The following is a 25,706-nucleotide window of genomic DNA, read 5'->3' as shown; positions in this document are numbered from 1 at the left end:
TAAGAAATCTAAGAAATGGTAGTTATAAGATGGTCCTTTTCAATAGATGTAACTGAGGCCGAAACGTTCTCATTTATTTATTCCGCTATTTACAAGTCAGATTAACCTAAGGTACCAGATATATTTTGATGAAAGGTCGTACAAGTTTCCTGGGCCGGCTAGTAAACGGCTACCCAATGCCAACACCTAATGCTGTCTGCACATTCCAACTTTTAGATTCGGAATAGACTCTGGCCCTACACCCCAGCATAAATGTCCAAATATCAAACAAATGGAACGGCAAGTGTCAGAGGAAACTCGGACTACATTTTTATAAGTCTCTGGTATGACTCGGTTGGAAATCCCTATTTGATTTTGACATTTCTCAGTTTGCTCTTTATAGCCTAAAATCGTCCGTTCAAATAAAACCAAATTAAGTTATTTCTATATCTTCCTCTGTCTCCTTTTTTAACATTTAAAAGAAAAATATAGAAACCTTTTTTCTACAAGAATGTACCTTGAATGTGGCTGCCACTCTCATCCAATTTACAGGTAAGAATCTCAATTAAGAAGTGATCAGAACTGGCACTGAAGGAAGCTTTAGAATACACCTACACCAAAATACATTCCCACCTCCGGCGGGACTCGAACCCGCAATCCCCGGCTTAGAAGGCCGGTGCCTTATCCATAAGGCCACGGAGACATTGATGGCTGTTTAAACGCATTTTGATCTGTCTGTGATGGTTGCTTAAAGATAATTTGATCTGTCTGTGATTTATCATCTGACAAATATTCATTCTATGATGAAATGTTAACCTTAAGCAATAACATAAATAACTGTGCACACGCAATACGCCCTATGCAAATTTAGTGTTATTTACCTTGTTATTCCTGTTGCTGAAGTCGTTGCTATTGTCACTACAATTATTATTATTATTATTATTATTATTCTCGAAGACGAAAACAATAACAACGATAAATAACAATTAACAGCCTCAGCAACATTGTCAAAGATGCCATTTCTACCCCTTTCACGAAAATATATAAATAAATAAGTAAACTGGGTTTTGCTGGCTTTTTATATATACATTGGAAAGAGAATCTATAAGGTCCTCATATATTTCCATATTTTATTTCGTATTCAAGAGGAACGATGATATTATTAGAACGATCTAATTTTATTGAAGAGCCTTGAACTTTAATTAGAAGAAGAAATCTAAGAATTTGTAGTTATAACATGGTCCTTTTCAATAAATGTAACTGAGGCCGAAACTTTCTCATTTTTATATTCAACTATTTAGAAGTCAAACTAACCTCGGTATCAATATTTACCGAGGAGTTGTTACTCTTCTTGTAAGCACTGCTATATACGGACAGATAATCAGACATTCGTTTTTTCATTAGGTGGGGAGGTGTCTTATTATCGAAATGAATTTCTCAAATTAAAATCTCTTTCAAAATTTCTACAGCTTTCATGATTTTCCAAACACATCCATCCATCCATACATGCACTCATGCATACATACATACATACATACATACGTACGTACCTACGTACGTACATACTAGAGTACATCTCCTGCAATAGCACCAACATCTTCAGCAGGGACCATCTATCACTTTGATTTTCTCCACTTATCCTGAACACCATTCTGATAGTACAAAAACAGTGTTGGTCAGTCACTACCTGTTTGGAAGTAGGCAGCCAGCATTTCGGCCTAACGCTTCATCCATAATCAGACGTTTTGCCAAATGTTTGAATCTACACTTGACAGTTTGTTCCTGTTATCCTCAGAGCGCTCAGCATCTTACAGTCTGATTCATTACAAAACCCTGCCCTACCCACCTCTACTCGCAACAACCAAGACTTCCATTCTCTTGCATGTATCCCTCTGCTCTGTATACTTGATCAAATTTCTTTCATGATCTTCATGACACCTCTCCTCCCAACTTTAAGTCAACTTAATTGTCACCAGCTTCTTCCTAGACACATGCCAAATCAGAACGTTTAGAGGCAGACAAGTCTGCACAATTTCCGAGAAACCAATTTCTTACTCATGGTTCACACATGCATGTCCCAACTGTCAGATTGAGTGAAGATCGTTTTCGTTTATACCTAGGATGTACTTATTTCAACTTCTCGTGGGTCAATCAATCCAAAAGCTGCCTATATGTTTGGACATTAACTAAAACGAAAATTTGCTTCTTCCGACTGAATGACGGATATATTTCCTCTCGCGGCTGCAAAACTACACTAGTCGCCACTAGTGAAATCACTGAGGATTTCACCCACTCAGTCAAGTATATTCGTTATTCATTCGTTTCCACCAAATATTCTATATAATGGCCTACTTGAAGCTAGAGGGACAGTGTTTTGAAAGTCATTAAATATTTCTAGTCCCATAAGTCAGACACCCCCCACCCCCAAATCTGTGCTGATATTTTAGAACTATTTGTCCGCCTGATTACACCCTTGTTAAATCTAGGAATTATTCACGGATCAATCGTCCGGTATCATTAAGAAGCTGTATTTATTTGCAAAACCATTCAATAGATGCTAAATAACCAACTAAACTAGCACCTTATATTAAATGGCATAGTACCAGAGGTTTGGCGTGGAATCAGAAATCAAAGAAGCACAATTGACCAACTTGTCAGACATGACGAATGTATTAATTAGAGATATTTTCATAAAGAAAGAACATATACTTCCCGCTTTTTCGACTTGGTGAAATTTTTTGGCATCATATAGAAGTACGGCATAATGAATAACCTGTTCAGTCTAGGCCTAACTTCATTCCAATTTTGTAAATGAGACTTCAGAGTTAAGGTTGATAGAACCCTTTCTTCAAAGTTAACCTCATGAGATTGATATACCTCAGGGCAGCATTCACAGTTACCCTTATCAGCATTAGAATTACCAGATCAGTGAAATGCCCTAATCCAGGACCTGACTGCTCATTGTATGTTGAAGACCTTTTGATCTGCTATAAACCAAAGAAAATGCATACGATTGAACGTCAACCACAGATGAACATAAACTGAGTTCAGAAATGGAAGGAAGTAAAATGGAGTTGAAATGTTCGACATCAAAATCTAACCGAAGGCATTTCGGCCGATAACATCGCATTCCTTATGATCCAAAGCTTTATCTTGAAGATTGTCTTGTTCCTGCTGTGGTGGAGAACATATTTATTGGCCTTATATTCGACCTAAAATAAATCTTGTCTACATATTAGATATCTCAGGAACAAATGTCAAAACGACCTTAGCCAACTCACATTCTCGGGAGCTGATAGGAAGGCCTTGCTCCAGCTACAGAAGGTCATTAGTAAAAACCAAACTTGACTATGGATCGTGTGTGTACGGATCAGGTTATTTATCCCACGTTCAAATCCTTGGTCCGATACACAGTCAGGGACTTTGACTCTGGCTATATACACTTAAAACTTCCTTTTCCGAATTCCTCTATTATCAGGCAAATGAGCTATCACTATATCTCAGACGAATGAAACTGATCCTTCAGTATGCTACCAAACTATCTTCCAATCCAGATATACCCGCATATGTAGCATTTAGTTCCATATATCAAATTTCTACGTTCCGAAATCAAATTTTGTTCCATCTTTTTGCGAACGGATTCGTCTTCTCTTTCAAACAGCAAAATGCAACATTGAAAAATATTGTTAACTCTTACTTTCCCAAATCAGCACCGAGATTATCGAAACATTCAAATTTTTTTTTTTTTTTTTTGACTTGTGAGAATTCATAAAGTCTTCAACAATTCATATCCTTCTCAGAGTAAATTCATCGAATTCAGAGCCTATCATTGTACCCATATGTCCATATATTCAGACAGTTAGAAAGACGTAAACAAAAGTTGTAGCTTCCAGTGACAAGCAATGTCATCATCAATAGCCGCTTACCGGATAAAGCCACACTTATTAGTGTAGAATCTACAGTCATACACGAAGCTTTGAGTGTGTGGGTGGGTGTGATTTGGAATTTTAACGTAGCTTTAATAATTTCTCCGTCATACCGTTACGATATCGGTAGTGTGACAGCTTATAGTGATGTCTAGTACTGGGGCATCATGCCGCATGCACATAGCATGATGTCCCACCCAGTCACATTATCCTGACGCCAGGAATACTATTCCTGACAATAACCTCTTAATGCTGAGCGACATCCGAGGCAGCTGCTAGTACTATTTTTATTAGTTTCCTCTGACCCTTGTCACGCCATTTTTGATATTTGGACATTTATGTTGGGGTGTAGGGTCTGAGTCCATTCTCTATCGAAAAGTTGGAATTCGCCTACATAATTTGGGGTCGGCATGTGGTAGCCGCTTACTAGCCGGAGCAGCAAACTTGAACGACCTTTCGTCGAGATATACCTGCATGAAATCGATAGGAATATGATTAATTTTCTCAAAACTCGTGAACATAGCATTCGTCATGTCTTTAATCCGCTGACAGACGTGACGAAAGTACGTTGTTGCTGAAATTTGACCTGGATCTGCCATTTGCATTCCGAGTCATATGACTATGCAAATCTCGCAACCTACATGTTAATGACATCAGCGGTCATATAGTCACGTGATTTCGACAATAAGCAAATTTTCGAAGTTGTTATACATAGAACTTGGACATATTATGTAGAAGTCAATTAATGTGTGTAAATAAATATAATGCACACTTAATTCTCAATACATTTATTCTGAGAACAACAGCCAGACACCTGTCGGTATCGCAGCAGGGACGAGATTAACATTCTCAAGAAGTGCCGATCACGTGTTAGCGATGTGTTTGTTGGTGTCACATGACAACCACAGTGACATGTGCTCTCTGCGTAAAGAATCTGATTTTCTTCAAATTGCTGAAACATTTACAGATTTTCGGTCGTTGTTTTCAAAATAAATATTTTGAGATGTTTATGCTTTTTTTCTTTCATTTTTTTTATAAATATTACGTGACTTTCATTTATATGTTCGATTTCTTTTCCTACAGCAACACTAAAATTGGTGTATTGTTGTTATCACTTGACTGTATGACCTTTGATATCATTGACATGTAGGGTGCAAGAGTTGTGTAGTCACGTCTGTCAGCGGATTAAAAACATAACGAATGCTATGATCGCAATTTATGAGAACATAAATCATATTCCTATCGATTTCAGGCAGGTATATTCTGATGAAAGATCGTTCAAGTCTGGGCTGGCTAGTAAGCGGCTACACCATGCCAACACCAAATGCTGTCTGCGAATTACAACTTTTAGGCAGGGAATTGACTCTGACCCTACACCCCAACATAAACGTCCAAATATCAAAAAATTGGGGTGGCACGGGTCAGAGGAAACTCGAACAACATTTTAATAAGTCTCTGGAATGACTCAGATCGAAACCGCGACCTCCCGCATCTGAGGCGGCCGCTCTAATCACTAGGCCACTGCAGCGGTACGAAGTTTTGAGCTATATTGAAACCAATAAATAAAAACAAATTATATCATCTTTCCGGATTCCTTTTCCACAATAAAAGCCCTGCAGAATTTTAAATTTGACAGGCCGTTCATACCCAATATTTTTACAAAAACAATGCTCTCATACGTTTTGAGAAACATGTTTTGTGCTGATTTTTTATTAATTGCTTTACATATCAGTTCCGTGACGTCACCCATGTTAATTTGCCGTTTGAGGTCATACATTTCGGGGTACTATTTCTATAAAAACGCTTTTGAGGCCCAAGTGGCCTATATAACTACAGTTGTTCGAAAGCTACCTTATTGTAAATAAGCCTGTGATTCCAGTGGCAAAAACAGAAACGTCAATGTTTGGCTTGCAAATGTATGGTTTGCATGCATAATATAAATTGATGATCATGCCGAATTACCAGTACTAGCATCGACTTTGGACAAGTGAACAATCCCTATTTGATTTGGCTATTTCTTAGTTTGCTCTTTAAACCTCAAAAATCTTTCGTTGAAATAAAACCAAATTAAGTTGTTGGTATATCTTTCTCTGTTGTTTTTTTTTTTTTTTCAACATTGACAATTTCGATGATTATCTTACGTACGGATAATATAATTTTAGAAACATATTTTCCACAAGCATGTCCCTTGACTGTGGTTGCCGCTCTATTCCAATTTACAGGTATGAATCTTAATGGAGAAAATGATCAGAACTATCACTGAAGCAAGCTTTAAAAATACACCTGCACCAAAATATATTCCCACCTCCGGCGGGACTCGAACCCGCTATCCCCGGCTTAGGAGGCCGGTGCCTTATCCATTAGGCCACGGAGGCGTTCAAGGCATTGAAAACATATTTTGATCTGTCTGTGTCTTATCATCGGGCAAAAATTCATTCTACGATGAAATGTCAATGTTTAACAATATAATAAACAACTGTGTACACGAAATACGCTCGTTGCAAATTTACTGGGTTTTTTATATATACATTGGAAAGAGAATCTATAAGGTCCTCAAATATTTTCATATTTTACTTCGTATTCAAGAGCAACGATGATACTAGAACGATATAATTTTAATGAAGAGCCATCAACTTTAATTAGAAGAAGAAATCTAAGAAATGGTAGTTATAAGATGGTCCTTTTCAATAGATGTAACTGAGGCCGAAACGTTCTCATTTATTTATTCCGCTATTTACAAGTCAGATTAACCTAAGGTACCAGATATATTTTGATGAAAGGTCGTACAAGTTTCCTGGGCCGGCTAGTAAACGGCTACCCAATGCCAACACCTAATGCTGTCTGCACATTCCAACTTTTAGATTCGGAATAGACTCTGGCCCTACACCCCAGCATAAATGTCCAAATATCAAACAAATGGAACGGCAAGTGTCAGAGGAAACTCGGACTACATTTTTATAAGTCTCTGGTATGACTCGGTTGGAAATCCCTATTTGATTTTGACATTTCTCAGTTTGCTCTTTATAGCCTAAAATCGTCCGTTCAAATAAAACCAAATTAAGTTATTTCTATATCTTCCTCTGTCTCCTTTTTTAACATTTAAAAGAAAAATATAGAAACCTTTTTTCTACAAGAATGTACCTTGAATGTGGCTGCCACTCTCATCCAATTTACAGGTAAGAATCTCAATTAAGAAGTGATCAGAACTGGCACTGAAGGAAGCTTTAGAATACACCTACACCAAAATACATTCCCACCTCCGGCGGGACTCGAACCCGCAATCCCCGGCTTAGAAGGCCGGTGCCTTATCCATAAGGCCACGGAGACATTGATGGCTGTTTAAACGCATTTTGATCTGTCTGTGATGGTTGCTTAAAGATAATTTGATCTGTCTGTGATTTATCATCTGACAAATATTCATTCTATGATGAAATGTTAACCTTAAGCAATAACATAAATAACTGTGCACACGCAATACGCCCTATGCAAATTTAGTGTTATTTACCTTGTTATTCCTGTTGCTGAAGTCGTTGCTATTGTCACTACAATTATTATTATTATTATTATTATTATTCTCGAAGACGAAAACAATAACAACGATAAATAACAATTAACAGCCTCAGCAACATTGTCAAAGATGCCATTTCTACCCCTTTCACGAAAATATATAAATAAATAAGTAAACTGGGTTTTGCTGGCTTTTTATATATACATTGGAAAGAGAATCTATAAGGTCCTCATATATTTCCATATTTTATTTCGTATTCAAGAGGAACGATGATATTATTAGAACGATCTAATTTTATTGAAGAGCCTTGAACTTTAATTAGAAGAAGAAATCTAAGAATTTGTAGTTATAACATGGTCCTTTTCAATAAATGTAACTGAGGCCGAAACTTTCTCATTTTTATATTCAACTATTTAGAAGTCAAACTAACCTCGGGTATCAATATTTACCGAGGAGTTGTTACTCTTCTTGTAAGCACTGCTATATACGGACAGATAATCAGACATTCGTTTTTTCATTAGGTGGGGAGGTGTCTTATTATCGAAATGAATTTCTCAAATTAAAATCTCTTTCAAAATTTCTACAGCTTTCATGATTTTCCAAACACATCCATCCATCCATACATGCACTCATGCATACATACATACATACATACATACATACGTACGTACCTACGTACGTACATACTAGAGTACATCTCCTGCAATAGCACCAACATCTTCAGCAGGGACCATCTATCACTTTGATTTTCTCCACTTATCCTGAACACCATTCTGATAGTACAAAAACAGTGTTGGTCAGTCACTACCTGTTTGGAAGTAGGCAGCCAGCATTTCGGCCTAACGCTTCATCCATAATCAGACGTTTTGCCAAATGTTTGAATCTACACTTGACAGTTTGTTCCTGTTATCCTCAGAGCGCTCAGCATCTTACAGTCTGATTCATTACAAAACCCTGCCCTACCCACCTCTACTCGCAACAACCAAGACTTCCATTCTCTTGCATGTATCCCTCTGCTCTGTATACTTGATCAAATTTCTTTCATGATCTTCATGACACCTCTCCTCCCAACTTTAAGTCAACTTAATTGTCACCAGCTTCTTCCTAGACACATGCCAAATCAGAACGTTTAGAGGCAGACAAGTCTGCACAATTTCCGAGAAACCAATTTCTTACTCATGGTTCACACATGCATGTCCCAACTGTCAGATTGAGTGAAGATCGTTTTCGTTTATACCTAGGATGTACTTATTTCAACTTCTCGTGGGTCAATCAATCCAAAAGCTGCCTATATGTTTGGACATTAACTAAAACGAAAATTTGCTTCTTCCGACTGAATGACGGATATATTTCCTCTCGCGGCTGCAAAACTACACTAGTCGCCACTAGTGAAATCACTGAGGATTTCACCCACTCAGTCAAGTATATTCGTTATTCATTCGTTTCCACCAAATATTCTATATAATGGCCTACTTGAAGCTAGAGGGACAGTGTTTTGAAAGTCATTAAATATTTCTAGTCCCATAAGTCAGACACCCCCCACCCCCAAATCTGTGCTGATATTTTAGAACTATTTGTCCGCCTGATTACACCCTTGTTAAATCTAGGAATTATTCACGGATCAATCGTCCGGTATCATTAAGAAGCTGTATTTATTTGCAAAACCATTCAATAGATGCTAAATAACCAACTAAACTAGCACCTTATATTAAATGGCATAGTACCAGAGGTTTGGCGTGGAATCAGAAATCAAAGAAGCACAATTGACCAACTTGTCAGACATGACGAATGTATTAATTAGAGATATTTTCATAAAGAAAGAACATATACTTCCCGCTTTTTCGACTTGGTGAAATTTTTTGGCATCATATAGAAGTACGGCATAATGAATAACCTGTTCAGTCTAGGCCTAACTTCATTCCAATTTTGTAAATGAGACTTCAGAGTTAAGGTTGATAGAACCCTTTCTTCAAAGTTAACCTCATGAGATTGATATACCTCAGGGCAGCATTCACAGTTACCCTTATCAGCATTAGAATTACCAGATCAGTGAAATGCCCTAATCCAGGACCTGACTGCTCATTGTATGTTGAAGACCTTTTGATCTGCTATAAACCAAAGAAAATGCATACGATTGAACGTCAACCACAGATGAACATAAACTGAGTTCAGAAATGGAAGGAAGTAAAATGGAGTTGAAATGTTCGACATCAAAATCTAACCGAAGGCATTTCGGCCGATAACATCGCATTCCTTATGATCCAAAGCTTTATCTTGAAGATTGTCTTGTTCCTGCTGTGGTGGAGAACATATTTATTGGCCTTATATTCGACCTAAAATAAATCTTGTCTACATATTAGATATCTCAGGAACAAATGTCAAAACGACCTTAGCCAACTCACATTCTCGGGAGCTGATAGGAAGGCCTTGCTCCAGCTACAGAAGGTCATTAGTAAAAACCAAACTTGACTATGGATCGTGTGTGTACGGATCAGGTTATTTATCCCACGTTCAAATCCTTGGTCCGATACACAGTCAGGGACTTTGACTCTGGCTATATACACTTAAAACTTCCTTTTCCGAATTCCTCTATTATCAGGCAAATGAGCTATCACTATATCTCAGACGAATGAAACTGATCCTTCAGTATGCTACCAAACTATCTTCCAATCCAGATATACCCGCATATGTAGCATTTAGTTCCATATATCAAATTTCTACGTTCCGAAATCAAATTTTGTTCCATCTTTTTGCGAACGGATTCGTCTTCTCTTTCAAACAGCAAAATGCAACATTGAAAAATATTGTTAACTCTTACTTTCCCAAATCAGCACCGAGATTATCGAAACATTCAAATTTTTTTTTTTTTTTTTTGACTTGTGAGAATTCATAAAGTCTTCAACAATTCATATCCTTCTCAGAGTAAATTCATCGAATTCAGAGCCTATCATTGTACCCATATGTCCATATATTCAGACAGTTAGAAAGACGTAAACAAAAGTTGTAGCTTCCAGTGACAAGCAATGTCATCATCAATAGCCGCTTACCGGATAAAGCCACACTTATTAGTGTAGAATCTACAGTCATACACGAAGCTTTGAGTGTGTGGGTGGGTGTGATTTGGAATTTTAACGTAGCTTTAATAATTTCTCAGTCATACCGTTACGATATCGGTAGTGTGACAGCTTATAGTGATGTCTAGTACTGGGGCATCATGCCGCATGCACATAGCATGATGTCCCACCCAGTCACATTATCCTGACGCCAGGAATACTATTCCTGACAATAACCTCTTAATGCTGAGCGACATCCGAGGCAGCTGCTAGTACTATTTTTATTAGTTTCCTCTGACCCTTGTCACGCCATTTTTGATATTTGGACATTTATGTTGGGGTGTAGGGTCTGAGTCCATTCTCTATCGAAAAGTTGGAATTCGCCTACATAATTTGGGGTCGGCATGTGGTAGCCGCTTACTAGCCGGAGCAGCAAACTTGAACGACCTTTCGTCGAGATATACCTGCATGAAATCGATAGGAATATGATTAATTTTCTCAAAACTCGTGAACATAGCATTCGTCATGTCTTTAATCCGCTGACAGACGTGACGAAAGTACGTTGTTGCTGAAATTTGACCTGGATCTGCCATTTGCATTCCGAGTCATATGACTATGCAAATCTCGCAACCTACATGTTAATGACATCAGCGGTCATATAGTCACGTGATTTCGACAATAAGCAAATTTTCGAAGTTGTTATACATAGAACTTGGACATATTATGTAGAAGTCAATTAATGTGTGTAAATAAATATAATGCACACTTAATTCTCAATACATTTATTCTGAGAACAACAGCCAGACACCTGTCGGTATCGCAGCAGGGACGAGATTAACATTCTCAAGAAGTGCCGATCACGTGTTAGCGATGTGTTTGTTGGTGTCACATGACAACCACAGTGACATGTGCTCTCTGCGTAAAGAATCTGATTTTCTTCAAATTGCTGAAACATTTACAGATTTTCGGTCGTTGTTTTCAAAATAAATATTTTGAGATGTTTATGCTTTTTTTCTTTCATTTTTTTTATAAATATTACGTGACTTTCATTTATATGTTCGATTTCTTTTCCTACAGCAACACTAAAATTGGTGTATTGTTGTTATCACTTGACTGTATGACCTTTGATATCATTGACATGTAGGGTGCAAGAGTTGTGTAGTCACGTCTGTCAGCGGATTAAAAACATAACGAATGCTATGATCGCAATTTATGAGAACATAAATCATATTCCTATCGATTTCAGGCAGGTATATTCTGATGAAAGATCGTTCAAGTCTGGGCTGGCTAGTAAGCGGCTACACCATGCCAACACCAAATGCTGTCTGCGAATTACAACTTTTAGGCAGGGAATTGACTCTGACCCTACACCCCAACATAAACGTCCAAATATCAAAAAATTGGGGTGGCACGGGTCAGAGGAAACTCGAACAACATTTTAATAAGTCTCTGGAATGACTCAGATCGAAACCGCGACCTCCCGCATCTGAGGCGGCCGCTCTAATCACTAGGCCACTGCAGCGGTACGAAGTTTTGAGCTATATTGAAACCAATAAATAAAAACAAATTATATCATCTTTCCGGATTCCTTTTCCACAATAAAAGCCCTGCAGAATTTTAAATTTGACAGGCCGTTCATACCCAATATTTTTACAAAAACAATGCTCTCATACGTTTTGAGAAACATGTTTTGTGCTGATTTTTTATTAATTGCTTTACATATCAGTTCCGTGACGTCACCCATGTTAATTTGCCGTTTGAGGTCATACATTTCGGGGTACTATTTCTATAAAAACGCTTTTGAGGCCCAAGTGGCCTATATAACTACAGTTGTTCGAAAGCTACCTTATTGTAAATAAGCCTGTGATTCCAGTGGCAAAAACAGAAACGTCAATGTTTGGCTTGCAAATGTATGGTTTGCATGCATAATATAAATTGATGATCATGCCGAATTACCAGTACTAGCATCGACTTTGGACAAGTGAACAATCCCTATTTGATTTGGCTATTTCTTAGTTTGCTCTTTAAACCTCAAAAATCTTTCGTTGAAATAAAACCAAATTAAGTTGTTGGTATATCTTTCTCTGTTGTTTTTTTTTTTTTTTCAACATTGACAATTTCGATGATTATCTTACGTACGGATAATATAATTTTAGAAACATATTTTCCACAAGCATGTCCCTTGACTGTGGTTGCCGCTCTATTCCAATTTACAGGTATGAATCTTAATGGAGAAAATGATCAGAACTATCACTGAAGCAAGCTTTAAAAATACACCTGCACCAAAATATATTCCCACCTCCGGCGGGACTCGAACCCGCTATCCCCGGCTTAGGAGGCCGGTGCCTTATCCATTAGGCCACGGAGGCGTTCAAGGCATTGAAAACATATTTTGATCTGTCTGTGTCTTATCATCGGGCAAAAATTCATTCTACGATGAAATGTCAATGTTTAACAATATAATAAACAACTGTGTACACGAAATACGCTCGTTGCAAATTTACTGGGTTTTTTATATATACATTGGAAAGAGAATCTATAAGGTCCTCAAATATTTTCATATTTTACTTCGTATTCAAGAGCAACGATGATACTAGAACGATATAATTTTAATGAAGAGCCATCAACTTTAATTAGAAGAAGAAATCTAAGAAATGGTAGTTATAAGATGGTCCTTTTCAATAGATGTAACTGAGGCCGAAACGTTCTCATTTATTTATTCCGCTATTTACAAGTCAGATTAACCTAAGGTACCAGATATATTTTGATGAAAGGTCGTACAAGTTTCCTGGGCCGGCTAGTAAACGGCTACCCAATGCCAACACCTAATGCTGTCTGCACATTCCAACTTTTAGATTCGGAATAGACTCTGGCCCTACACCCCAGCATAAATGTCCAAATATCAAACAAATGGAACGGCAAGTGTCAGAGGAAACTCGGACTACATTTTTATAAGTCTCTGGTATGACTCGGTTGGAAATCCCTATTTGATTTTGACATTTCTCAGTTTGCTCTTTATAGCCTAAAATCGTCCGTTCAAATAAAACCAAATTAAGTTATTTCTATATCTTCCTCTGTCTCCTTTTTTAACATTTAAAAGAAAAATATAGAAACCTTTTTTCTACAAGAATGTACCTTGAATGTGGCTGCCACTCTCATCCAATTTACAGGTAAGAATCTCAATTAAGAAGTGATCAGAACTGGCACTGAAGGAAGCTTTAGAATACACCTACACCAAAATACATTCCCACCTCCGGCGGGACTCGAACCCGCAATCCCCGGCTTAGAAGGCCGGTGCCTTATCCATTAGGCCACGGAGACATTGATGGCTGTTTAAACGCATTTTGATCTGTCTGTGATGGTTGCTTAAAGATAATTTGATCTGTCTGTGATTTATCATCTGACAAATATTCATTCTATGATGAAATGTTAACCTTAAGCAATAACATAAATAACTGTGCACACGCAATACGCCCTATGCAAATTTAGTGTTATTTACCTTGTTATTCCTGTTGCTGAAGTCGTTGCTATTGTCACTACAATTATTATTATTATTATTATTATTATTCTCGAAGACGAAAACAATAACAACGATAAATAACAATTAACAGCCTCAGCAACATTGTCAAAGATGCCATTTCTACCCCTTTCACGAAAATATATAAATAAATAAGTAAACTGGGTTTTGCTGGCTTTTTATATATACATTGGAAAGAGAATCTATAAGGTCCTCATATATTTCCATATTTTATTTCGTATTCAAGAGGAACGATGATATTATTAGAACGATCTAATTTTATTGAAGAGCCTTGAACTTTAATTAGAAGAAGAAATCTAAGAATTTGTAGTTATAACATGGTCCTTTTCAATAAATGTAACTGAGGCCGAAACTTTCTCATTTTTATATTCAACTATTTAGAAGTCAAACTAACCTCGGGTATCAATATTTACCGAGGAGTTGTTACTCTTCTTGTAAGCACTGCTATATACGGACAGATAATCAGACATTCGTTTTTTCATTAGGTGGGGAGGTGTCTTATTATCGAAATGAATTTCTCAAATTAAAATCTCTTTCAAAATTTCTACAGCTTTCATGATTTTCCAAACACATCCATCCATCCATACATGCACTCATGCATACATACATACATACATACATACATACATACATACATACATACGTACGTACGTACGTACGTACATACTAGAGTACATCTCCTGCAATAGCACCAACATCTTCAGCAGGGACCATCTATCACTTTGATTTTCTCCACTTATCCTGAACACCATTCTGATAGTACAAAAACAGTGTTGGTCAGTCACTACCTGTTTGGAAGTAGGCAGCCAGCATTTCGGCCTAACGCTTCATCCATAATCAGACGTTTTGCCAAATGTTTGAGTCTACACTTGACAGTTTGTTCCTGTTATCCTCAGAGCGCTCAGCATCTTACAGTCTGATTCATTACAAAACCCTGCCCTACCCACCTCTACTCGCAACAACCAAGACTTCCATTCTCTTGCATGTATCCCTCTGCTCTGTATACTTGATCAAATTTCTTTCATGATCTTCATGACACCTCTCCTCCCAACTTTAAGTCAACTTAATTGTCACCAGCTTCTTCCTAGACACATGCCAAATCAGAACGTTTAGAGGCAGACAAGTCTGCACAATTTCCGAGAAACCAATTTCTTACTCATGGTTCACACATGCATGTCCCAACTGTCAGATTGAGTGAAGATCGTTTTCGTTTATACCTAGGATGTACTTATTTGAACTTCTCGTGGGTCAATCAATCCAAAAGCTGCTTATATGTTTGGACATTAACTAAAACGAAAATTTGCTTCTTCCGACTGAATGACGGATATATTTCCTCTCGCGGCTGCAAAACTACACTAGTCGCCACTAGTGAAATCACTGAGGATTTCACCCACTCAGTCAAGTATATTCGTTATTCATTCGTTTCCACCAAATATTCTATATAATGGCCTACTTGAAGCTAGAGGGACAGTGTTTTGAAAGTCATTAAATATTTCTAGTCCCATAAGTCAGACACCCCCCACCCCCAAATATGTGCTGATATTTTAGAACTATTTGTCCGCCTGATTACACCCTTGTTAAATCTAGGAATTATTCACGGATCAATCGTCCGGTATCATTAAGAAGCTGTATTTATTTGCAAAACCATTCAATAGATGCTAAATAACCAACTAAACTAGCACCTTATATTAAATGGCATAGTACCAGAGGTTCGGCGTGGAATCAGAAATCAAAGAAGCACAATTCACCAACTTGTCAGACATGACGAATGTATTAATTAGAGATATTTTCATAAAGAAAGAACATATAGTTCCCGCTTTTTCGACTTGGTGAAATTTTTTGACATCATATAGAAGTACGGCATAATGAATAACCTGTTCAGTCTAGGCCTAACTTCATTCCAATTTTGTAAATGAGACTTCAGAGTTAAGGTTGATAGAACCCTTTCTTCAAAGTTAACCTCATGAGATTGATATACCTCAGGGCAGCATTCACAGTTACCCTTATCAGCATTAGAATTACCAGATCAGTGAAATGCCCTAATCCAGGACCTGACTGCTCATTGTATGTTGAAGACCTTTTGATCTGCTATAAACCAAAGAAAATACATACGATTGAACGTCAACCACAGATGAACATAAACTGAGTTCAGAAATGGAAGGAAGTAAAATGGAGTTGAAATGTTCGACATCAAAATCTAACCGAAGGCATTTCGGCCGATAACATCGCATTCGTTATGATCCAAAGCTTTATCTTGAAGATTGTCTTGTTCCTGCTGTGGTGGAGAACATATTTATTGGCCTTATATTCGACCTAAAATAAATCTTGTCTACATATTAGATATCTCAGGAACAAATGTCAAAACGACCTTAGCCAACTCACATTCTCGGGAGCTGATAGGAAGGCCTTGCTCCAGCTACAGAAGGTCATTAGTAAAAACCAAACTTGACTATGGATCGTGTGTGTACGGATCAGGTTATTTATCCCACGTTCAAATCCTTGGTCCGATACACAGTCAGGGACTTTGACTCTGGCTATATACACTTAAAACTTCCTTTTCCGAATTCCTCTATTATCAGGCAAATGAGCTATCACTATATCTCAGACGAATGAAACTGATCCTTCAGTATGCTACCAAACTATCTTCCAATCCAGATATACCCGCATATGTAGCATTTAGTTCCATATATCAAATTTCTACGTTCCGAAATCAAATTTTGTTCCATCTTTTTGCGAACGGATTCGTCTTCTCTTTCAAACAGCAAAATGCAACATTGAAAAATATTGTTAACTCTTAATTTCCCAAATCAGCACCTAGATTATCAAAACATTCAAATTTTTTTTTTTTTTTTTTTTGACTTGTGAGAATTCATAAAGTCTTCAACAATTCATATCCTTTTCAGAGTAAATTCATCGAATTCAGAGCCTATCATTGTACCCATATGTCCATATATTCAGACAGTTAGAACGACGTAAACAAAAGTTGTAGCTGCCAGTGACAAGCAATGTCATCATCAATAGCCGCTTACCGGATAAAGCCACACTTATTAGTGTAGAATCTACAGTCATACACGAAGCTTTGAGTGTGTGGGTGGGTGTGATTTGGAATTTTAACGTAGCTTTAATAATTTCTCAGTCATACCGTTACGATATCGGTAGTGTGACAGCTTATAGTGATGTCTAGTACTGGGGCATCATGCCGCATGCACATAGCATGATGTCCCACCCAGTCACATTATCCTGACGCCAGGAATACTATTCCTGACAATAACCTCTTAATGCTGAGCGACATCCGAGGCAGCTGCTAGTACTATTTTTATTAGTTTCCTCTGACCCTTGTCACGCCATTTTTGATATTTGGACATTTATGTTGGGGTGTAGGGTCTGAGTCCATTCTCTATCGAAAAGTTGGAATTCGCCTACATAATTTGGGGTCGGCATGTGGTAGCCGCTTACTAGCCGGAGCAGCAAACTTGAACGACCTTTCGTCGAGATATACCTGCATGAAATCGATAGGAATATGATTAATTTTCTCAAAACTCGTGAACATAGCATTCGTCATGTCTTTAATCCGCTGACAGACGTGACGAAAGTATGTTGTTGCTGAAATTTGACCTGGATCTGCCATTTGCATTCCGAGTCATATGACTATGCAAATCTCGCAACCTACATGTTAATGACATCAGCGGTCATATAGTCACGTGATTTCGACAATAAGCAAATTTTCGAAGTTGTTATACATAGAACTTGGACATATTATGTAGAAGTCAATTAATGTGTGTAAATAAATATAATGCACACTTAATTCTCAATACATTTATTCTGAGAACAACAGCCAGACACCTGTCGGTATCGCAGCAGGGACGAGATTAACATTCTCAAGAAGTGCCGATCACGTGTTAGCGATGTGTTTGTTGGTGTCACATGACAACCACAGTGACATGTGCTCTCTGCGTAAAGAATCTGATTTTCTTCAAATTGCTGAAACATTTACAGATTTTCGGTCGTTGTTTTCAAAATAAATATTTTGAGATGTTTATGCTTTTTTCTTTCATTTTTTTTATAAATATTACGTGACTTTCATTTATATGTTCGATTTGTTTTCCTACAGCAACACTAAAATTGGTGTATTGTTGTTATCACTTGACTGTATGACCTTTGATATCATTGACATGTAGGGTGCAAGAGTTGTGTAGTCACGTCTGTCAGCGGATTAAAAACACAACGAATGCTATGATCGCAATTTGTGAGAACATAAATCATATTCCTATCGATTTCAGGCAGGTATATTTTGATGAAAGATCGTTCAAGTCTGGGCTGGCTAGTAAGCCGCTACACCATGACAACACCAAATGCTGTCTGCGAATTCCAACTTTTAGGCAGGGAATGGACTCTGACCCTACACCCCAACATAAACGTCCAAATATCAAAAAATTGGGGTGGCACGGGTCAGAGGAAACTCGAACAACATTTTAATAAGTCTCTGGAATGACTCAGATCGAAACCGCGACCTCCCGCATCTGAGGCGGCCGCTCTAATCACTAGGCCACTGCAGCGGTACGAAGTTTTGAGCTATATTGAAACCAATAAATAAAAACAAATTATATCATCTTTCCGGATTCCTTTTCCACAATAAAAGCCCTGCAGAATTTTAAATTTGACAGGCCGTTCATACCCAATATTTTTACAAAAACAATGCTCTCATACGTTTTGAGAAACATGTTTTGTGCTGATTTTTTATTAATTGCTTTACATATCAGTTCCGTGACGTCACCCATGTTAATTTGCCGTTTGAGGTCATACATTTCGGGGTACTATTTCTATAAAAACGCTTTTGAGGCCCAAGTGGCCTATATAACTACAGTTGTTCGAAAGCTACCTTATTGTAAATAAGCCTGTGATTCCAGTGGCAAAAACAGAAACGTCAATGTTTGGCTTGCAAATGTATGGTTTGCATGCATAATATAAATTGATGATCATGCCGAATTACCAGTACTAGCATCGACTTTGGACAAGTGAACAAACCCTATTTGATTTGGCTATTTCTTAGTTTGCTCTTTAAAGCTCAAAAATCTTTCGTTGAAATAAAACCAAATTAAGTTGTTGGTATATCTTTCTCTGTTGTTTTTTTTTTTTTTAACATTGACAATTTCGATAATTATCTTACGTACGGATAATATAATTTTAGAAACATATTTTCCACAAGCATGTCCCTTGACTGTGGTTGCCGCTCTATTCCAATTTACAGGTATGAATCTTAATGGAGAAAATCATCAGAACTATCACTGAAGCAAGCTTTAAAAATACACCTGCACCAAAATATATTCCCACCTCCGGCGGGACTCGAACCCGCTATCCCCGGCTTAGGAGGCCGGTGCCTTATCCATTAGGCCACGGAGGCGTTGAAGGCTTTGAAAACATATTTTGATCTGTCTGTGTCTTATCATCGGGCAAAAATTCATTCTACGATGAAATGTCAATGTTTAACAATATAATAAACAACTGTGTACACGAAATACGCTCGTTGCAAATTTACTGGGTTTTTTATATATACATTGGAAAGAGAATCTATAAGGTCCTCAAATATTTTCATATTTTACTTCGTATTCAAGAGCAACGATGATACTAGAACGATATAATTTTAATGAAGAGCCATCAACTTTAATTAGAAGAAGAAATCTAAGAAATGGTAGTTATAAGATGGTCCTTTTCAATAGATGTAACTGAGGCCGAAACGTTCTCATTTATTTATTCCGCTATTTACAAGTCAGATTAACCTAAGGTACCAGATATATTTTGATGAAAGATCGTACAAGTTTCCTGGGCCGGCTAGTAAACGGCTACCCAATGCCAACACGTAATGCTGTCTGCACATTCCAACTTTTAGATTCGGAATAGACTCTGGCCCTACACCCCAGCATAAATGTCCAAATATCAAACAAATGGAACGGCAAGTGTCAGAGGAAACTCGGACTACATTTTTATAAGTCTCTGGTATGACTCGGTTGGAAATCCCTATTTGATTTTGACATTTCTCAGTTTGCTCTTTATAGCCTAAAATCGTCCGTTCAAATAAAACCAAATTAAGTTATTTCTATATCTTCCTCTGTCTCCTTTTTTAACATTTAAAAGAAAACTATAGAAACCTATTTTCTACAAGAACGTACCTTGAATGTGGCTGCCGCTCTCATCCAATTTACAGGTAAGAATCTCAATTGAGAAGTGATCAGAACTGGCACTGAAGGAAGCTTTAGAATACACCTACACCAAAATACATTCCCACCTCCGGCGGGACTCGAACCCGCAATCCCCGGCTTAGGAGGCCGGTGCCTTATCCATTAGGCCACGGAGACATTGATGGCTGTTTAAACGCAATTTGATCTGTATGAGATGGTTGTTTAAAGATAATTTGATCTGTCTGTGATTTATCATCGGACAAATATTCATTCTATGATGAAATGTTAATCTTAAGCTATAACATAAATAACTGTGCACACGTAATACGCCCTATGCAAATTTAGTGTTATTTCCCTTGTTATTCCTGTTGCTGAAGTCGTTACTATTGTCACTACAATTATTATTATTATTATTATTATTATTATTATTATTATTTTCGAAGATGAAAGGAATAACAACGATAAATAACAATTAACAGTCTCAGCAACATTGTCAAAGATGCCATTTCTACCCCTTTCACGAAAATATATAAATAAATAAGTAAACTGGGTTTTGCTGGCTTTTTATATATACATTGGAAAGAGAATCTATAAGGTCCTCATATATTTCCATATTTTATTTCGTATTCAAGAGGAACGATGATATTATTAGAACGATCTAATTTTATTGAAGATCCTTGAACTTTAATTAGAAGAGGAAATCTAAGAATTGGTAGTTATAACATGGTCCTTTTCAATAAATGTAACTGAGGCCGAAACTTTCTCATTTTTATATTCTGCTATTTAGAAGTCAGAATAACCTCAGGTATCAATATTTACCGAGGAGTTGTAACTCTTCTTGTAAGCACTGCAATATACGGACAGATACTCAGACATTCATGTTTTTCTCAAATTAAAATTTCTTTCAAAATTCCTACCACTTTCATGATTTTCTAAACACATACATACATACATACATGCATACATACATACATACATACATACATACATACATACATACATACATACATTCTAAAGCACATGAATGGTTCATAATTCTTCATAATAAAATCCGACTGGGGTTAAGGAGACCCAACAAATGTATTGCTTTCAATAAATGACCGTAACGTAGACTAAAGAGTATCAGGAATAGGTCTATCCTGATTCTGTTGCCTATTTCTCAATTTGTAGCAATCAGAAATAATGTGTCCTGTCTTCTTACAATAGGTACACGTGGGAAGAGATAAGGATTTCTGATCTTTCTTATCAGAAATTTGATTTATTACAGTTGTATCAGATTGAAATTTAGAAGGGTTTATATTAGGCTGTAATACCTTTCTACCAGAAGACTGCTGAGTCGAAGACTTGTCCACAAAGAAATTGTATGAGCTAAGGAGTACACGTCAGCAGTACGATCAGCATTTTCCAAGGTTTCGACCTTGTGCTCATCAAGATAAGTCTTAATGTCAGTATGGACACAGTTCTTGAACTCTTCAAGTAATGCGAGTTGTGTGAGATTTTCATATTTTTGATCAACTTTCTTGACTAAACACCACTTATCAAATAACTTCTCTTTTTCTCTTGGAAGTTCGACTTGAGTTTGTCCAGCTTCTTTTTATAGTTCCTGAATTTTTTCAGATAAGCCTCAGGGACTAAATCATAACCCTTTAAGATGCATTTCTTAATCAAATCATAGCCAGCACTGCTGTACTGACAGGAATGCACAGATTTCTCGGGTTTTGACAACAAGTGCACACTGTAATAATTGAGTCTACTGCTCCTTTGGCCATTTCAAACTTTCAGCATTTTATTTCAAAATAAGGAAAATATTTGTCTACTTCTTTTTCTCTGAAAGCGGCGCTAATTCTTAGTAATATCAAAACTTGAATTTGTATGTGAAGTGAGAACATGCATTTCACTTGCCAGCTCTGTTTCTTTTATTCTAAATTGATATTCCCTCTCTTTCTTCTCTTTTTGCATCTGTATTTGCATCCGTTTCTCTATTCTCTTTCTCCAGTAACATTTGTTTTTCTTCTTTCTGTAACTGGATTTGTTCATTCTTTAACTGCATTTGTCTCTCTCTCCTCTTTGTCCGGTTTTGCTTCTTTATCTTTCTGAAGTTCCAGCTATCTTAACTCTAGTTCCATCTTGCATTTTAATTTTAATTCCTTTATTTTTATGTCAGAGTCTGATACAGACTTACCTATCGAAAACCAAAAGACTTTTCTCCAAAACATTCTTTTCCACCAAATAATGGACCAAAATATGTCTTATTTCTTGCTTCGTTAAAACAGCTTTTGCCTGAGAAAGGTCATATTTTCTGGCAAGTTGAATCAATTCATCTTTTTTCAAACAGTCCAACTGCTCTTGGGTAGGATTTGAAAGAAAGATCTCAACTTTTAATAACATTGTAACAAAAAAGCCTGTAGATTTCACTAAAGATTTCTAAAATGAAAAATAATACTTGGGATTTAAAAAAATTCAAACACTATGGGAATTTCAAATTCAAAAATCAAAGTTTTCTGAAATATTTTAGCCAAAATTCATATATCTCAAGCACGAGTACCCCAGTTTTATGTTACTAGTCTAGGCTCTTACAAAAAGTAACAGAAAAGGGTGAAGACAACAAGCTTTGCATAATTTAATAAACAATTTACTTCCCTATATATACACACACAAGCATTCATACATACATCCAGGTGGGGAGGGATCTTATTATCGAAATGAATTTCTCAAATTAAAATGTCTTTCAAAATTCCTACAGCTTTCATGATTTTCCAAACACATACATACATGCATACATACATACATTACAATCTGTGCGTCCTTTATTTTTGTTTAAACGATAATAATTATGAATAATAATCCGAATATAGACTCAATTTTGTTCTTTAAATATGTAATTGAATTTTAAAAAATCTTTGTAAGATAGGCTGTTGGATGATACCAAGACCCATAACTACCAATGTATTGGGCTTTATTATTGTTATTTTTTAACATATTTTTAAGAAGTTATCAACACTCAGTATATTTAACAATTATAATATTTGAGTAGAGTTCACATCACAACAGCGCCGATGTTAAATCGTCTGAAACCTTTCTGGGAGAAAGGGAGACAGCATATGGACTCATGTCGTGTTCCAAATTAGAGTATGGACTCAGGATGTGTTCCTTATTAGCGTATGGTGTCAAGTCGTGATTCCTATTAGAGTATGGAGACATGTGCTTGCTGTTTGCGTATGGACTCAGATAATTATCACTATTTGCATACTTACTGAAGCCATGATCCCTATTAGCATATGGACACAGCGTGCAGACCGAGGTCGTCATCCCTGTAAGCGTTTATTGGTGTGATCACTCTCGTACTTGCATCGTAGACAGGATCTCTTAGTGCCTAAAGTTGAATTGGTTTTCATGTTTTTACGTTTCCCCCCATAATGTATGTGTTATTTGTGACAAATCAAGTAGAATTTTGCTTTTATTAATTTTTGTCTAGGGTTCATACACCGCCCTACACTAGTGTTTTAATGCTCCTTGACCCTGGCTGGTCTCGGAGCTTTAATTATGAAAGTGGTCCTTTCTAAGGATCGTTGTTGTCCAGTGTATGTTATATGCGTATGCTACATGTTTTGTATGTAATAATAATAATAATGAGGACTTTGTATAGCGCCTAATCATTAGAAGCTCTAAGCGCTTTACAACATTAGACAACACCTATAAGATAAAAAAAAAACATATATAATGATATGATTACAAACACAAATACCCATAAATTAGAAAACATAGAAAAAACATGCTGAGAATATTTAAGGCAGGAAACATTATTAGGTCTTTTAGTTTGTTCTTGCAGTCGAATTATGTGAGTTTTGAGAGCACTCTTGAATGGGATCACTGTGTCATTGTGTCTAAGTTCAGTGGGCAATTCATTCCGCGTTGCTGGGAAACGATATGCAAAGGAATGCTGTCCATACGACTTTGTTTTCATAGTGGGAATAATGAGTGTACGATTGTCAGAAGAGGAGCGTAAGTATCTTGCTCGTGTGTACACATGGGTGAGATTGGATAGGTATGTTGAACTAGAGTCCGTCAGTGAAACGTAGCACAGAGAACAAATTTTGTGTTTGATTCTGGATCGAATGGATAGCCAGAGTAGGGTACAGAGCAGCGGGGTGGCGTGCTCTGATCGTGGTACTCTAAGTATGATCCAAGCAGCTGTGTTTTGAACTTTTTGATGTTTTTGGAGTAGATATTGAGAAATACCAGACAGAACTGAGTTACAATAGTCCAGTCTTAATGTCAGTATGGACACAGTTCTTCAACTCTTCAAGTAATACGAGTTGCCTGAGATTTTCATGGCTAGGGCGATATGCAGATTGTAGATTGTACATTGCTAAAAAGACTGTTTGAATTCAGATGAGATACGAGCTGGGATAGAACAACCTTTTCTAAGATTTAGTATATGAATGGGAGATTAGAAACTGGGCGGTAGTTCTTTAAATCGTTATGGTCTAGTGTTGGTTTCTTCAGCAGAGGCTTAACAATGACAATTTTGAAAAATGATGGGAATTCCCCGGATGAGAGAGAGGAATTAATGACATCAGTTTGTGAAGGCAATACTGGATCTAAGCACACAAGCAGCAGTGATGTTGGAATTGGATCAAGTTCACATGACTTTGGTGCACTCTTCATCAGGATTGTATGTACGAAATCCAAAGAGACAGGTTCAAATGCTGCTAATGGTTGCCACTCAAATTCTGTATCCCAACTGTATGGTGACGACGAGTCAATTGAAATTGTGGTGTCAAGCTTATCTCTAATGGGTTGTTCTTTGTCAAGGAAGAAATTTGCAAACATGTCCGGAAGATCGACTGGAGAGAAGGTAGTTGGAAATGGTGTAGATTTGTTCTTGACATTAGCTTGTTAGTAATCTCAAAGAGCTCTTTGCAGCTGAAACTTTCCATGATCTTAGTAGTGTAGTGGGCTGATTTAGCTGCATGTACTATATTTGTGACATTCTTCTTAGCGGCTTCATATATTTGCTTATGAATAGTGAGTCAGGTGGAAAGCCAAAGCCTTTCAGCTTTATCCTTGTATTATTGTATGGACTGGCTAAAATGTCACATTTCTCGAGTTGTTCTTTAGTTTAGTGATTCCTATCTAAGAAGAAATTTCCATAGTTCTAGGGAGGTTCGTCTTATGCGTGTGGTGTTATCATGTGAGTTTCTTTGTTCGATTGCTTTCGCCATTGATACCGGTACCGTCTTTCCCAGGCTTCTGGTCCCTATCTAATGCAGTTTATTATGTGTACGGTGTATAGAAAGGAAGAGAATTTAGAACATAAGTAGAGAAGAAAAAGAAGACATGTTTTATTGGTTGGTGCATGTATGCTGTGGGTTTTATAACTTGTAGTTTTAATAATGTTTTAGAGCGTACGCCTAGGAAGCGGGAGGTCGTGGGTTCGAACCCCGGCCGAGTCATACCAAAAACTTGCAAAAATGGTACTAACACCTGCTTTACTAGGCGCTCAGCATTAAGAGGTTAGTGTTA

At 37.1% G+C, this 25,706-nt stretch overlaps 7 non-coding genes across 7 annotated transcripts; all 7 read right to left on the bottom strand.

Moving 5' to 3' along the window:
* Window positions 1–609: 609 nt before the first annotated feature.
* On the bottom strand, window positions 610–682 carry Trnar-ucu (transfer RNA arginine (anticodon UCU)). Its single transcript has one exon. It is a non-coding gene; the product is annotated as a tRNA-Arg (tRNA).
* Window positions 683–6,207: 5,525 nt separating this feature from the next.
* Window positions 6,208–6,280, bottom strand: Trnar-ccu (transfer RNA arginine (anticodon CCU)). The gene has a single exon. It is a non-coding gene; the product is annotated as a tRNA-Arg (tRNA).
* Window positions 6,281–7,159: 879 nt separating this feature from the next.
* Window positions 7,160–7,232, bottom strand: Trnar-ucu (transfer RNA arginine (anticodon UCU)). The gene has a single exon. It is a non-coding gene; the product is annotated as a tRNA-Arg (tRNA).
* A 5,530-nt stretch (window positions 7,233–12,762) lies between these two features.
* On the bottom strand, window positions 12,763–12,835 carry Trnar-ccu (transfer RNA arginine (anticodon CCU)). The gene has a single exon. It is a non-coding gene; the product is annotated as a tRNA-Arg (tRNA).
* Window positions 12,836–13,714: 879 nt separating this feature from the next.
* On the bottom strand, window positions 13,715–13,787 carry Trnar-ucu (transfer RNA arginine (anticodon UCU)). The gene has a single exon. It is a non-coding gene; the product is annotated as a tRNA-Arg (tRNA).
* Window positions 13,788–19,332: 5,545 nt separating this feature from the next.
* Window positions 19,333–19,405, bottom strand: Trnar-ccu (transfer RNA arginine (anticodon CCU)). Its single transcript has one exon. It is a non-coding gene; the product is annotated as a tRNA-Arg (tRNA).
* Window positions 19,406–20,284: 879 nt separating this feature from the next.
* On the bottom strand, window positions 20,285–20,357 carry Trnar-ccu (transfer RNA arginine (anticodon CCU)). Its single transcript has one exon. It is a non-coding gene; the product is annotated as a tRNA-Arg (tRNA).
* Window positions 20,358–25,706: the final 5,349 nt, after the last annotated feature.

This window comes from Sinohyriopsis cumingii, chromosome 2 (assembly GCF_028554795.1).
Source record: "Sinohyriopsis cumingii isolate HCF-2022 chromosome 2, ASM2855479v2, whole genome shotgun sequence".
Lineage (NCBI taxonomy): Eukaryota > Metazoa > Mollusca > Bivalvia > Unionida > Unionidae > Sinohyriopsis > Sinohyriopsis cumingii.
The sequence above is the reverse complement of the archived record's forward strand: the minus strand, read 5'-3'. Positions and strand labels throughout refer to the sequence as shown.